The sequence below is a fragment of the Pinus tabuliformis genome, chromosome 2_2 (genome assembly GCF_031772625.1).
Source record: "Pinus tabuliformis cultivar Carrire ecotype Pingquan chromosome 2_2, CPIR1, whole genome shotgun sequence".
Lineage (NCBI taxonomy): Eukaryota > Viridiplantae > Streptophyta > Pinopsida > Pinales > Pinaceae > Pinus > Pinus tabuliformis.
In genome coordinates, this window is record NC_142300.1 from 345,439,073 (window position 1) to 345,455,051 (window position 15,979).

Consider the following 15,979-nt stretch of genomic DNA (forward strand, 5'->3'; position numbering starts at 1 on the left):
TTTGTCAGTTCAATTTTGGAGCTCTCTCATTATTGTCTCTTTCTCTCATACTCTTGGAGACTTAGAGTTTTCTTGGAGCACTCTTGGAGGGTGTGGCATACTTTGATTTCGGAGCAAGAAGGTAAAGGAAGAGTAGAAAAGTGAAAGAGGACCAGAGAAAATTTCAGGGGCTAATATTCATAGGTGGGCTAATATTCCATGCTTTTTCCAAAAAAAGATTCGCCAATTTCCATTTTTATAAAAATGAGTTCACCCAAATTTTCTAGTATCAAATTATTTTACCTTAACAATTTCCAATACTATATATTGTCTAATATAAAATAATTAAAAATCTAAGAATTTTTACAAAATTATCATTAAAAGTTTCCCTGAAGAGGACATCGGGATCAACAACTACAATGGGATTTGCTTGCAAGTGCATGTGAATTTTTGGTCATGATCTATCACTGGCATGAGGGATTTCCTACATTGGTAGTGGATTACCTAGCCTTCCCATTTCCTGGATATCAATGGAGATTATGGGTTTATTTCCTTATTTTGTTTTGGTTAGTTCTCATGTTTCTCTAGCTTGGGATGCAATACTAGTTCCTGGAACCTTTGTTGGACAAAAGCTCTAGAGACCTGTAACAACTTGGGTCGAGTTACTAGTCCTGTAGCCTTGGCTAGAAAAATGCTCTGAAGCCCATGGTGGGTTGAGATACTAGTCCTGGAACCTTGGTTGGACAAATGCTGTGGAGGTCGATGAAAACTGTGGGTTGAGTTACTAGTCCTGGAGCCTTGGTTAGCACAAACACTCTGAAGCCCTAGATGGTTGGGATAGAGACCAATCTAATGATGGTTTTGTGATGTTTGATCATGAGATGGAATCAATGTTTGATGGGTTGAGGTAGATGATCTCTAGAAGCCTTGTATGGTTTTGGATTGATTTGTTTTATGAGATCCCACATTCATGCTTGGAATATGGTTTGGGGGTGAATGGCTAAAGAGAGATTTGGCTCAACAATTCTACAGTCGGGTGGAACGTGGAAGTCCCATCCCGGTTTTGGATTTTGCATCCCCAATATGAGGTTATTTCTCCTTGTATTTCCATGAGTATTATACTGTATTATATGTGGTTTATATGGCTATGATTTCATCGGTATTTCTATTGCTATTATGCTGGTTATATATGTGTTTTATGATAGTAGACATGTATGGCTCTCAACATGCTTTTACTTGTAAATGAATGGACAATGTATCTATGACCTAATGCATGAAATGGAAGTTGATGTGTTGAGGCATCAATGCTACTTAACGCTTCTCAGTTAAGTACGAGACCCTTCTTCTCATATATGTTATTTACACATGTAGATTACATATTCATGATATGTTTGATGAAATGCCTATTGTGGCTAGTAGGGTTCTAGTTAAGGTCTCATTCAAGTGATTTCATTTATACTGGCATTTCCTTGTTATTTTAATGTTATGAAGACATGACTCAATTCTAGGCAGTGAACTCGGCTCTGGGCCTGAAAAAGTGGCTCAAGTCTCGGGGACGCTCTCACAACATTGACAAAAAGAGTCCCTGGACGGTGTCTTGCATGCCTGTGCGAGCATCCAAAGGTCCCTGGATGCTGGCATTCCCATAGCATGAGAGTGTCTAGAGGTCAAGTTGTCCAAAACTTCAGTGGAACCCAACAGCTAGTTGGAAAAAAGTTTAGATTGGTTGCTAAGGATCTTAATGCTGATGTTGAATGTATGTATGGTGTGTTTCCATCAGTTCCAATTCCTTAACGTAAATTAGGAGGTTGAATCATATCATAGTGTCCTCTTGTTGCATGTTTACCTCGGCTGGCTGGTTGCTTGGGTAGGTGTGGGAGGAGGGTATTACAGAGTGGTATCAGAGCATGGTTCACCCCTTAGACTAAATGGGATGTGTGTTGGTCATGCATGCTTGTCAGTTGCATGTATGTCTCTTACACTTGCATTCCATGTGCTTGTTGCATTTGCATAATGTTGATCATGGTTGTAGTTATTTCATCATGAGGAACTTGATCTTGTTATTGTGGAGTGCATCATCATGAGTGTATGACTAGTTACAGGTTGTTATATGTTACTTGGTTACATTCTTGTATGTTTGGTCACATTTTTATATGTTTGGTTACAAGTATTGTTCGTTTATGCTTGATTACATGTGCTTATGCATGTGTATGTTTGGTTATGCATTGCTTATGCATGTTAATGTCTGCATGTGGTCACGTGTACAATGATGTAATGGTTGTTGTCATGCATGAGGTCATGGTATGTGTTGTTGTTAAGGGCATGCATTGATGAAGGGACCCTAGCTAGAATGATGATTTCATGGTTATATGTTTATGTGTTATTTTTTCTATATGTTGTCATGATTATGTTATACATGTGCGATGTTGATTTGTTGATATTGTAGACAAGGTATCCTCCCCGAGCTATGCTAAGGTACATTTGTTTATTTTGATTTTGTTTAGATGACATCATATACCTTGCAGGAAGAAATATCAAATGGCTAGCAAGATGGTAGACTACAGAGACTATCCCTATGAATTAGAAGAGCAATATGGTGTTGGGAACTCTTTTGATTAGGTAGATACACTAAGAAAATTAAACGAAGAAATAAGGAGTTGCAAGGTAGATAATGATAGAATCATGCAGGCACAAGAGGAAGAAGCAGAGGTAGATGCAGTGATACTTCAAAGATTTTCATATTTGTAGTGACAACAAACACATCAGACCAGTTATGAGAAGGAGGATAGAACTAATGGGGCATATGGCAATAGGTCTCGTGGTGGTCACAGGTCAGATAGAGATGACATATTTAGAGATGGAAGATGTTTGGATACTCAGGAGAGGAGAAGGGATAGACATGGGTATTATTGTAGTTCAGATTCAGATAGGCACTACGATTCTCATTGTTATAATCCTTACAGGAGGCGTGATAAGGGATACTTGCCAGGTGAGTTTAAGAAAGAAAATTCACCTACTTTTGATGGAGAGATGAAGAAAAAACAAGATGCAGAGGCATGGTTGCTTGGCATAAGGAAGTTCTTTAGGTTACATGATTATTCAGAGAAAATGAAATCCAGAGAAGCTACATTCAGTCTCAAAGGTAAAGCAGACATTTGGTGGGAAGACGCAAAGAATGTCAGATATATTCACGAGGAAGACTTGAATTGGAGTGAGTTTGAGTGTCTATTCAAGAAGAAGTATTTGTCGAAGAGGTACTTTCATGATAGGGAAAGATAATTCTTTGAGCTAAAGATGGGATTCATGACATATGAGGAGTACACTAGCAAGTTCTTGGAGTTACTGAGATATGTGCCTTATCTTACGGAGGAGAAGTTCAAGATTCATAGGTTCATTAGTTGATTTCTAGTTGCATTCAAATACATGATTGAGTTCGATGAGCCTAGATCATTGGAGGATGCCATTTGAAAGCTAAGGCATTGCTATGAGTAATCGAAGCACATATCTTAGACTAAGCTAGGCTAGAAAGGTAATGCAAGGAATAAAGGGAAATGGGACAAAAAACGAGCAAGACCTCAAGGTAGAAATAATAAAGATAATGTTGCACCATCTAATAATTTCAATGCATAAGATGGAGGACAGGGACATCGATCTGAGGAGCATAATAAGGTGACCATGCGGAGTTGGACTTCTGGAGGGGATCATACTAGGAGAGATTGTCCACAATATCAGGGTGGTATGCCTTAGATATATATTCCATAGGACACACAAACTATTAGGGATGTTGGTCAGAGTGTTCCTCGTATTTATGCAGCATTGGGTAAAAAACAGGTAAACCATCAGGCATTTATCATTGAGATGGATGGTAAGATTTTTGATCAAGTTATTTCTATTTTGATTGACCCTAGATCTAATTATAGCTATGTTAGTCCTGACTTGGTGGATAAGTGTGATTTGAGTAAGGAATTGCATGTAGAATCTTGGTTACTGTAGTTGGATACAGGTACAAAGAAATGAGTTCATCATTGGGTAAAAGCTTGTGCATTCACTAGTAAAAAATGGCTAATTTGTTACTAAAACAATGACTAAAATTTGCATATAAAGGACCATTTTTCAGTTGGTGACCTGTAGTAGCTAATTTACATCATCTTATAATGTGACCAACTTTTAGTCGTTTTTAGCTTAGTCATTAATTGGTTCTATCAATTTTATCATCTAGTAGTATATTTAACCATAAATTTGATAATTAATTTAGTCATTTATTTAGTCATTAATTTCCAAAAATAGTGACCAAATATACAACAAAATATATTACTATATGATCATCCAAGAAACCCAGACCAATAAATTATGATCAAAATGTTGGTCATGTTATAATATACTGTAAATTAGCTACTAATAGTCATAAATATGCAAATTTTACTCATCGTTTGAAACCAATTAATGACCAAAGAAATATGACTAAATTTTTGTCGTGTTATAAGATACTGTAAATTAGCTACTAATAGTCATATATATGCAAAATTTAGTTGTCATTTGTAATCACAAATTAATCATTTGCAGTAGTAATTAATATTTTTTTGGTGGTTTCATATTCATTATATAAACGACTAATTTAGCAGTTTATATTCATTTCATTTATTTTCATTAATAATCATTATCAATGACTAATTTAGTTGTATATTCATTTTATTTGTGTTCATCATTAATCAATATAAACTACTAATTTAGTAGTTTTAAACTCATTTTATGTGTTCATTATTAATCAACATAAATTAATTAGTATGATTTTGTGACTAAATTAAAAAAATGTCATACAATGTGCACTAGTTCATCTAATATGAAAATGAAAAGTTACATATGTTAATTAAAATACTAAACAATATCAAGTGCTACCATGAATAATTTCAACCACATAAAATATATTATATGAAATGTCAAGTATTACAATATGAGTTTCCAACTTAACATTGATTGGACTACAATTTACACATGAAATGTTGTTTCATCACTACAAAACATTATCATTGTGTTGCCAAGCCATTGCAAGTGAATTCACCAACTCTGAAGACTTGAACATCAGTCTCTATGTGTGTGCTTTATGCAGGATATTGGCTTTAAGGGTATCACTAGACTAATTCTCTTCTCTCTCTTTTTGCATTTGTCGCTCCAGTGTTAGTGTTATCTTCTTTCTTCAAATCTTGTTGCTTACCATCAATACTGAGTTCCTTTTCTGAAAACAAAATAAGATACAGTGTATAGTGTAAGGCATGAAAGACGATAAACACTAGAATATAAACTAAAGTAGACTATAAAGGATTTATATGACATATACCTCAACATCAACAATGTTAAAGCCATTCTTCCCCATAAAAGCAAGAAACTCGAACAAGTTTTCTTCAGTTGAGCGATAGTGGCCACTATGTGGTCAGATGACCTGTATAAACAAATAAACATCACCATAGAAAATAACACCTTAGTAACTTAGTATTTAACCTTCAGGGAAATCTTAGGCACAATCATGCCAACTAAGTTACATGCTAAAAATATCAAGCTGTAAATAACTTGTGAAAACAACTAATTTGAGGTGTGATGTCTAATCCTTGTTGTTTTATTCGCAACAACATTTGTTCTCTAAAACATGAACTTGGTCAAATATATAAACAACATGTGCTCAAATAACAACATGAAAGTAAACTTTTCTAATAGCCATGAAAATATTTCAACGCAAAATAGTTAAAAGGATTTCAATCAATATCGTGTAATACTAATTTCATCTTCAATCTTTGGTTGTTGTTTAAACGAACATGATACCAAGTATTTTCAATTTCATAGTTAAAATACAAAGAAAAATAAAAATAAACGTTCAAAATACAATCAAACAATAAAGAGAGGATATCATGCAATGGACATTGCAATTATAAAAAAATTATTTACCTGTCCATCAATGTCTTATTAGGCATTCATAAAACATTTGCTTGCCCAAAATAACCATGAGGTGAAATAATCACAACATTAAAAACCATAGGAATACCTACTAGAAAAATTTCCAAAGTTGATGGCTCAAGTTCTTGAAGGATCTCCAATAGCAAATGAATCATATCCAAGATGTGATCTACATTGTCTCCCCATCCTTTTTCCAATCACATTTCATGTAACCTACCCACACCAAAATCAAGTAACAATCAAATGAAGGCATTGACATTTTTTTTATTTTTTATATCTATAAAATTTAAATCTAATTTGTTTTGGGAACATATTAATTCATATTTAAATCCTTCCAATCATGAGAAGGTATCAACCAAGTAGGACATCAAAAAAATTGACCTCAATGAGGTCCTCTAGCAATTTCTACAATATCAATATTTGTATTGCTCTGATATCTTGGATAGAAAATAAGAAAATATATGCAAAAGAAAAAACCATATATTACTTATGTTCAAACTCTATATATGGTGTATTCTTAGGTAGCCTTTTAGGATGTCAATCTGCCTTTACCAAAGTTGATTGTAACATGGTTAGACTCTATATCCTTTCGTTCAACATCAATTTCTGCAAGATAAATGTCATACATTATTCTTTCCCATTTCTCAACATGCTACATATGATAAATTTAGAGTCACATAAAAGCAAGAGGAAACCCTTTTCTAACCAAAAAAAAAAAACAATGCCTCTAATAAAACTTCACACCTCAGAAATTACTCTACCACGTGCTTAGACTAAAGGTAATATTCTTTGAATCATCTTTAGGTCATATTTAACGGGATATTTGTATGTTGTCGTGATTAAATCTGAACACATGCATGAGCATGAGAAAGCCTCAACTGGAACTTACGCTACTAGAAGGACTAGGACAGTGGATCAGGAATGTGCCTTAACAAAGGGACAAAGAGATGAATTTGAGGACATGCTTTGTGCTTTAACCTTGGAGAGAAATAAGATAAAAAAAGCAATGGGGTTTGCTCTAGACAATGTCGACGCAACTGGCAAGTTAGTTGAGGTACTGATAGAGTCTTTGACTCTAAAGGAGATTACTATTCCAACTAAAGTTGCAAGGCTCATGTTAGTTTCTAATATTCTTCACAATAGTATTGCTCCTATGAAAAAATCTTTTGCATATAGGACAATGTTTGAAGTAGAATTGCCTGATATTATGGAAATCTTTAATGATTTATATCAAAACATCATTGGTTGGATTATTGTAGAAGCTTTGAGGGAGAGAGTGAAGAAATATCTTCAAGTTTGGTCAGACTAGTTTCTCTTTTCAGATGCTTATGTGAATGGATTTAGAGCTACCTTTCTTTGGTATTGAAATTCAAGTGCCCCTCCTTTTCATTCAATCTGTGGAGTACCCAACACAGTTCCATTGGATTCCAATAGTTACCTAATACAAAATCAAATAGTAATTTAAGTCATGAAAGTTCATAATGTAAAGTCTGTCATGATACTCTCAGCAATGGTGCATGCAACATACCTCTTCCTTGACATGGATTTTGTGGTATTTATACAATTGCAATGCCTCCTCAACATGGGGCACCAGTGTATACAAGATATGCACATTACCATCAACCTTGTGCGGCCTTTACCTGCCTGTTAGAATATCATAAAATGGGATCACACATCAAACATCAAAATTTTAATGCAGAATAGTGGACATAACTTACCAAGCACAAGACTCAATATTGAATATATTCATATATTGAGAGTACTAAACTAGATTGTCTTCAAGAATCTAGAGACGATCTTGTCCCAATAACTGAAGGTAATTAGACCAGAAGCAGCTTTAACGAATCTGAAAATGGCATACTTTTTGTGTGTGAACTAGTTGAGCCATGTTACGATGCTTATTTTGGCTTGTATTTAAGTATGTTTAGGTGATATGATTTAAAGCCATGTTTTTTAATAGACTCAAGCTAAATATATAGACAAACTAAATATAAACTATAAATTTATGATTTTTTTTCAGAAACTTGACAAGTTTAAGTAGGATATATTTAAACAACAATTTGTTGAACAAATCCACTAGTTGGAGATTGTGTAATGATATATTGGGTTCCCAAAAAATCACCAACTTGTCATTCTATAACACCATCCTTAAGAGGGAAATTCCATCATTTTTTGGGAGTTTGGGAAGCTTGTAGGTTCTTAGTCTGCCCTATAATTATCTATTATCTAGGGGGACTATTCCTAGGAATCTCAGTGACACAAATTTACAAGTATTCATTGCTAATTTCCAGTAGTACACCTCGCAGTCAAGTTCTAGTCTGGATGTGCTTGCACTGATTATAACCCTGACTTAGGTCTTATAATTTCGTTAGGATCCAATAATTTTCCTAGTGAAATCCTTGAGGGATTTGCTAATGCCGAGGGATTTTAGGAGGTTTTGTTGAGTAACAACCAACTTACTGCACCCACCATCTTCAATCAATTCCAAACTGTACAACATCTGAAAACTTTTCATAACCCTTGCAGAGCTTACCAGAGTATTTATTAGTAACTACAGCTGACCGAGGGTCTTGTTCCGTTTGCTAGTAGTGAATTTTGGAGTTACAAAAGAATAAGATTGATTTTTTTTTGGATTTTTTCTTGGGTCTAATTTGTAATGCTCTCACTAGGGTATTTATTAGTAACTGCACCTGACCCAGGTTCTTGTTCCATTTGCTAGTGGTGAAATTTGAAGTTACAAAAGAATAAGTTTGAATTTTTTTTGTCATGCATTTAAGGTTGCACCATAATTGAATTATTTTATCTCCCAAGCTATGGTGAGAATGTAGGTACCTATAAGCATGCAGTTATATTGGAACCTTGAGGCATCTCTCCAAAGAAATTATTGGCATATTTGAGCCAAAGAAATATTTTCCACCTGGCTTGTACATGTCTGGCAATGAAGCTACTAGGGAATTGAGTGACCAAAGAAGTGAGATAGGCTTAAGTAGGTAGATCAAGTCCTGTTGAGATAAACCAACATTAGATGAGTGTACCAATAATAATGCAAAAAATACCAACGTTTCCTTGACAAGACAAATCCAAAATGCGTAGAGCGGATTAAGAGTTCCAGAATGGTAACTTGTGTAACAGAACTCCAAATGAAGAAGTACAGTGATCGAGTGGCATTGTATCTAACGAATAGGGGAGAATTCGATTAAGCTAGTAAGATAGATTTCAGGTGATTGTTGATGACAACCCAAAGAGAAAAGTGATTGGTAATAATATGTTTATTGTATTAAGGAAACTTGCATGCTTTGATGCTACAAGGTAGGATGTAAATAGGAGAGGATGTCAACATGTTATCCAAAAAAATGTTGAGTGGAAGAGATAGTGCTTAGAGTTGTCGGAGGATTCCCTCTATTATTTGACATCTAACCAATAAGTGTGGAGTGTGTACTCTAAAGTGTGCTTTTTAGTTGGTTAAATATCCTTTGGGGAATGATCCTTATTGGCCAGAAACTTTTGGCTGAGGAGATGTATTTGAGGGATTTTTATTCCAACAAAAGCACCCAGGGCTTGCACTTGGTCTTGTCTTCCTACATAGGACAAACCACTAAGGCTCAGTTGACTATGAGGTATCACAAGATAGCACAACAAATTGGCTTTGTTAGCAGAGCAATGTGTTTTTGGCGGGGTTGAACCCAAGTCTTTGTAAAGAAGACTCACTTGATTTACTGCTTGACCACAACCTGCTTGACAATGACTTAAGTATTTTGTTATATTTGTAATGTGTAAGGAATTTCATCCCTGGTAAAGTAAGGAATTTGATCCCTGGAAAATTCTTGTGTTAGCTAATTATCTAGACCTTGAGTCTTACTAGCTTCGGAGTGTACTTTGCTAGTGAAACTAGTTTTTCCAGTTATTCTGATTACTTTCTTTACTAGCTAGAGTTTTTCTAGTTATTTTGATTACTTTCTTTACCAGCTAGAGTATTGTAAGTCCGATGATTGTAATGGTTGTTGAGAATTCCAATATTCTAGATATTGTATATGTAGATAATGGATCTTAAGGTTTTCTAGAAATGGCGCTGGAACTTATATATTGGGCTCATTTCTTTCAGTACTATTTTTATTTTTCTTCAGTACAATGACCAACAATAAAATGGTTGTCGAACACTTCAATATTCTGTGAATTCGACAAGCACTCTGAATGCTCTCATTGATTTTCCCAATGGTAATTCTGATTTTCTAGTTATTCTAATTGCTTTCTTTACCAATTAGAGTATTGTAAGTCCAACGATTGTAATGGTTTTTGAGAATTCCAATATTCTAGATATTGTATATGTAGATAATGGATCTTAAGGTTTGCTAGAAATGGTGTTGGAACTTATATATTGGGCTCCTTTCTTTCAATACTCTTTTTAGTTTTCTTCAGTACAATGACCAACAATAAAATGGTTGTTGAACACTTCAATATTCTGTGAATTTGACAAGCACTCTGAATGCTCTCATTGATTTTCCCAATGGTAGTCTTGTAGTGGATTAAAAAATAAAATCCAAAAACAATACTCATGAATGATTGGTGTTATGAGGTGGCTTTAGGACCATACACTTTGTTGGGATTAATCACTAATTAAATCTCTGGTAATTTGCATGATTTGTTAGAATTAGAATATTGGGTAAAAACCATTCCTATTTCACTAGATGTGTGCTTGTCTAATGTGGCTTTTAGGAGATGTAAAATCAATGTTGTAAGTTTTTGTTTGGTTGGACATGAGATGAATGAGATGGGGATTTCATAGCAACCGATGAAGTTTGTGCATTTGAGATGGGGATTTCATAGTACCATCAAGTTTTACTTCATGGTACTAATTGGAATTTGGATCGAGGACACAACACTCTAATAGTGTGACGAAAGTTAGACAACAAAGAGAAGTGCATTGACGAATCATTGAGCATGGGGAAAAGGCTACTTAAGCAAACAAATAAACTATCAAACTCGTAAAAGAACTATTTTCAAGAGAGCATAGAGAAGTAATAGTTGATGGTTTTCCAAAGATGAAAAATGTAGAAACCCAAATATATTCCCAAGTTGAAGAGGTCATTAATCCCTGTGTGCACATGATCTTGAGTTTGACAAATAACTAACTCACCTGATCGATTGGATGAACTGAACTTGTTTTTGGGGATTAGCTGCTTGTTACATGGATTTTGTTGGACTTACCATGAAAGTGCAACACTAATTAAGGAAGAGTGGATAATTGTTTAAGTGGGAGAGAAATGGGTGTTCAATTAACCGATGGCATCATTGAAAAGGATAGGGCATTTTAAAGATTTTAACTTTGAATATGAGCACAAGGTTTCCTTGCAAAAGGAGTAGAATAACGAGGAGCTTACACAAATAAAGTATAATAATATAGAAGTGGTTGTAGAGGAGAAACAAGTAGGATTTTCTAGGTTTTATTCCATAGTAGCTATTGTCATCAGGTAATGCTTGAGGGACTTTGAGATTTTCTTTCAAACAAGGCTTCCTAGATGTTATGGATGCAATATGCCAAGTAAGTACTAAGGGGATGAATAATGATCAACTTTCCATTGCGAACAAAATTGATGAAGGAATTGCCTTAAAGATGTATAAACTTATAGCCATGGAAACTTGGCTATAGAACTTCTCTGAGAGTGAAGAAAAGCTTGGGATTAAGGCCAAATGCTAACCTATCTAGGCATAAAATTGTGTAATTATACCTAAGAGTTTTTGTGTCTTGCAAATTTTTAACTTTTTAGTTGTATATTTGAACCTGAAAAATCTCGAATTTTTGACTGGTTGGTTAATATGCAATCATAAATTGAGTGCAAGGAGGATTGAACCAGGATTGAGATAGATAAGCACATATTATAAGAGAGTGACGACTACATGCAGGTCACAGTGACTAATGCCAGTATAGGATGACATTATACAAGTATATATTATAATCTATTATTAACATAGGTTGTCATCAAACAAGTAGATTGAAAACTCATGGAGCTGGAGTGTTTTATGCTGATTGGATTGACTATAGATTGAAGTGTGGAGATGTAGATTGACATTGTATTGTACTGTCTCGATGTAAGCATAAAGTTTGACTTAGAAGCTCAGGTCAGTGGCTTAACAAAGCTTATAAAGTTTTGATTAAGAGTTGGGAGAGTGGATTGAGGGGTGATATGCTTGTGTCGGTATCATCAATAGTAATTAACTATTGTAAATTATGGATTAAGTAAACATATATAAGACGAATGGGTTTGTACCATGAAGAGTTGAATTCATTTATGTGATAAAGAGATGATGTGAGAACAAAATGGAGATGGTATGAATATGTTAGGTTATGAGAAATAGACTACAAAAAATAATGGTTAGATCTGTCAGAAGATTCTGAGTATTATGATTTATCTAATATGTTAGTGATGGAGTAAACATATTATGCCCTAGATGATATCTATATTTTGTTCTATTTTGTGTACAGACTCTATATTTATGGTGAAATCTCTATACTAACCAATCGACAAACATCAATGTTAAGGGTTAAGTAAATTCGTGTTGGGGTCTTAACTGGTCAAGGCAGACTCCATCCTAATCCAAAATGAACTTGATGTTATTCTAACCTGAACCTAGGCAAATATTTGGGAAAGATGATGGAACTAAATGGTAGAAGGAAGGAAAGAGGAATACATTTTTCCTTGGATTATTTGAAATTTGTACCAAATTAAATGTTTTGGCCTTTAGTATTTTATACTTTTGCACTATATACACTGTAGAAAGCCAAATAAAGAACACCTTCTTTGATAATTTTCACTGTCCTCACTCCATCCCCACAGGGGCCTAGTCTCTTCTATTGTCTTTGACAATCCCTGGTTTGAGAAAATAGTTACATTTGACGCCCACATCCACTGAGGCAATGAAGTCTCCAAGCATCCATGACCAGCAACCAACGTTGTAGTTGACTCTAAATCCAACAAAGGACTATACATGGAATCATCTTCATCTTCACAACTGAGAGGAATAGTACTTCCAGGGAAAGACTGCATGGGTGTCATTGAATCCCACTTTAAGTTTTGGGTTTGTTTCCTCATAAACTCATTTGCTGCGAGAGTGAATGCATATAGGATGTATATTGAAATAAAAGCCAGTGCTCCCCACAAATTAATATTTCCAATGAACAAAATCAGAGAAAGTGAAGCAAGGGTCAATAGGAAGAAACAAATATCTCGTATAAAGCTTTGGCGATCAATCTGTGCACGTGAACCTACAATGAATAGAGCAACCAATCCAACCACTACACAGGTAATAAAAATTGCTCCTCCTAAAACAGTATTGAGTCCCACCTCACTAGCATCAACCCCCATAAAAGCAGCAATACTTGCAAACAGATGAGGTGCTCCATTTCCAAGAGGAAGAAGAGTCACTTTGGCCACTGTTGGTGGTAGCTTCAAAAGCTTGGACAATTTCTCTAAAGAACAACAAAAGTAATCTGTCACAATGTTACCCAACATATAGAATAACATGACGAGCTAGAGAGCTAAGATGACAGAAAAATGATATGTACTAAAAAATTCCCCCAGATGTGCACTGCTTGTGGGCTTCCATATCCTGTGTGTTATTTCAATCCTGCACATAGAGAATCAGACTAAACATTCTATATAGTTTCCAAACCATTTGGTAGCACAAGGCTTGTTTCTGACGAGTTTTCTGTTACAGGGTGTTGTTGCTTATCAGCTGGGATTTTAGCCAAAATTCCTTAAAAATTAAGGCTTGGTTATGATGGGTTTTGAATAAGAATTTTCAACCTGTTGCGGTCTATATCCGAAACTGAATTATCTCTATTAAATATCCATTTTTGTGATGCTTTTGGGCCACTGTTGGATTCAAATCTCTTCGAGCTCCATCTAAAAGAGGCTTTTGAAGAATCCCCACAGAGGAAAAGAGGGGATTTCACAAGGTTTTTTGCGGTCAGAAAGAAAAACAACAGAACAACAAACCCTAGATTATATAGTATGCGAAAGTGTTTTCTTAGTTTTCCCAAACCTGGTTTTGCCATAATTTTCACTCAAAAAACCAAATTATATTTTCCCAACTCTACTAATACAATTTGGGTCATCGATTTTCCACAGGCGTGATGAGGAATTCAACCTTCGAAGGAAAAATATTTGGGAATTTCTATGCTCCCAACCCGTAACAACAATTATGTAAAAGGATAACATATATTTTTTCTAGACAAAAAATGCATACGGGTGCGAAATTCTGATCATGGGCATAGCTGAAATGGAAAAAACAATCAAAAGGGTACCTGAATTTGACTTGCAGTCATTGATTTAGTGGATTCTGGATCAAATATTGTCACCGGAAAGTTCATGAAGACCTCTTTCCCCATTTATTGTCTGCCAAAAAATGGCTCTTACATGTTTAATACTAAACAGGGAATCTGATAAAGAATGCCAAAAAAACCACGTTGCGGTGATGGCACGAAAGTCGGTCACCCTTTCCATTTAGTCTGTGAATGTCAAAGACGGAGACGGTTTTCGTAAGTCAAACACTTCGCGAATCAAACACCCTTGTACCAAATCCTGAAAATGATGCAGATGAAGATCTTTGTCAAATTATCACAATCTTCTACAGTAGCCATCGCAGCCATGGAAGATGAATCCTAGACTTCATAAAAGTAATGGCTACCTGTAATATCAACATTCGGCATGGATCTTGACTCTTGAGCCTTTCTTACTAGTGAAGAGAGTGGGGACACGATTTCACTAGTCTATCGCTTAGTCAGCAGCCAACTGAGACAGTAGTTTGCACTATCCATATGCCACGTGGCCATTTTTTATTAGGCGAAGGATGACGAAAATAAACACCCGCCATTGGTTGGGGTGAACAATGTCTTCTCACCCTAACCCCGCAGTGAAAAACGTCTTCATCATAATTATCATGGACACCATAAATAACAAGCACAAACCAAAGAGGGCCTACAAGGCATAACACTAAAACCATTGATGATGTTAATAACAGAGTGGAGAAGGATGCCATCACATCATACCGAGAACTTCCAAATTAGCAGAACTTAATAAATAAAATCAGCCTAAGACAGTGACTAAGAGTAAGACCTAAGAACTGTAATTATCATGGACACCATAAATAACAAGCACAAAACAAAGAGGGCTTACAAGGCATAACACTAAAACCATTGATGATGTTAATAACAGAGTGCAGGAGGATGCCATCACATCATATCGAGAACTTCCAGATTGGCAAAATTTTGGGCACATGTAATGCCTTATAAACCACTTCGTCCACACACACATAATTAGAAGGAGAGTCTTAATGTGGAATCAGATCCCAACATAAAGATAAGCCACTATATGGATGTGGAATCAGATGTCCAACCATGGATGCTTAAGATAAATCCAGATGAGGTTTTAGTAGTCAACTTTGCATTCCAACTGCATCACATGCCTGATGAAAGTGTGTCTAGAAAGAACCCATGTGACCAGCTTCTGAGGATACTGAAGTCTCTCAACCCTAAAGTAGTCACAGTAGTAGAACAAGAGGTTAACACTAATACTACACCTTTCTTCCCCTGGTTCATGGAATCATTAAACTATCACTCATTGGTGTTTGATTCTCTAGATGCTACACTTAAAAGGGATAACAGAGATCGTATGAATGTTGAAAAACAATACCTTACCTGAGACACAGTGAACATAATTTCTTGTGAGAGAAAAGAAAGGATTGAGAGGTATGAAGTTACAGGAAAATGGAGAGCTAGAATGACTATGGCAGGCTTTAGTGTGTATCATCTCAGTGCTAATGTTAAGGACACAATTAAATATTTTCTCCATTAATCATATTGCAATAGCTACAAGACTAAGGAAGGAGTAGCTATGTTTTTACTATTTTGGATGGTTGGACAAAATTCTCATTGTAGCATCTTGCTGGCATTGAGAAGCAAGGACTGTAAGAATGTTCTTGTGTGAGAAATTCTTACAATTTGTCAATACCATTGCAGAAACTGCATCTGACTTTCATGTGTGTCAAGGAAGAGTTT